Source organism: Corvus brachyrhynchos, unplaced genomic scaffold (assembly GCF_000691975.1).
Source record: "Corvus brachyrhynchos isolate BGI_N302 unplaced genomic scaffold, ASM69197v1 scaffold94, whole genome shotgun sequence".
Lineage (NCBI taxonomy): Eukaryota > Metazoa > Chordata > Aves > Passeriformes > Corvidae > Corvus > Corvus brachyrhynchos.
Genome location: NW_008238330.1, coordinates 8,553,037 through 8,553,388, shown reverse-complemented (window position 1 = coordinate 8,553,388; position 352 = coordinate 8,553,037).

Here is a 352-nt window from a genome sequence, read left to right as displayed (position 1 = left end):
TGGGATTGAGGGGCGACGGCGCACACCGTGGCACCGTATCTGTTTCGAGTTGTGCGTGCTTAATGCGTTCAGACAGAGTTCTGAGGAAAAAAACCCAAATGGTGTTTTAATCTACCTTCCTCTCTGCCTGCCGGCCCAGCAGTGAGTGCTCACAGGTGCATCTTGTACCAAACTGCCCCAGGGTAACAAGCCCACCCTGGATTTAAGTTTTCTTTGCCTGTCTCTTCCCTGCTTTCATAAATACTTGACTGCTTCGTGTAGCCTGTAAGGTAGAAGGATTTTATGTCATGTATTTCATAGCTGTTTTATGCTCTGATTGTTTTAATTCTCTTTTAACCCTTGAAGCAGGAGA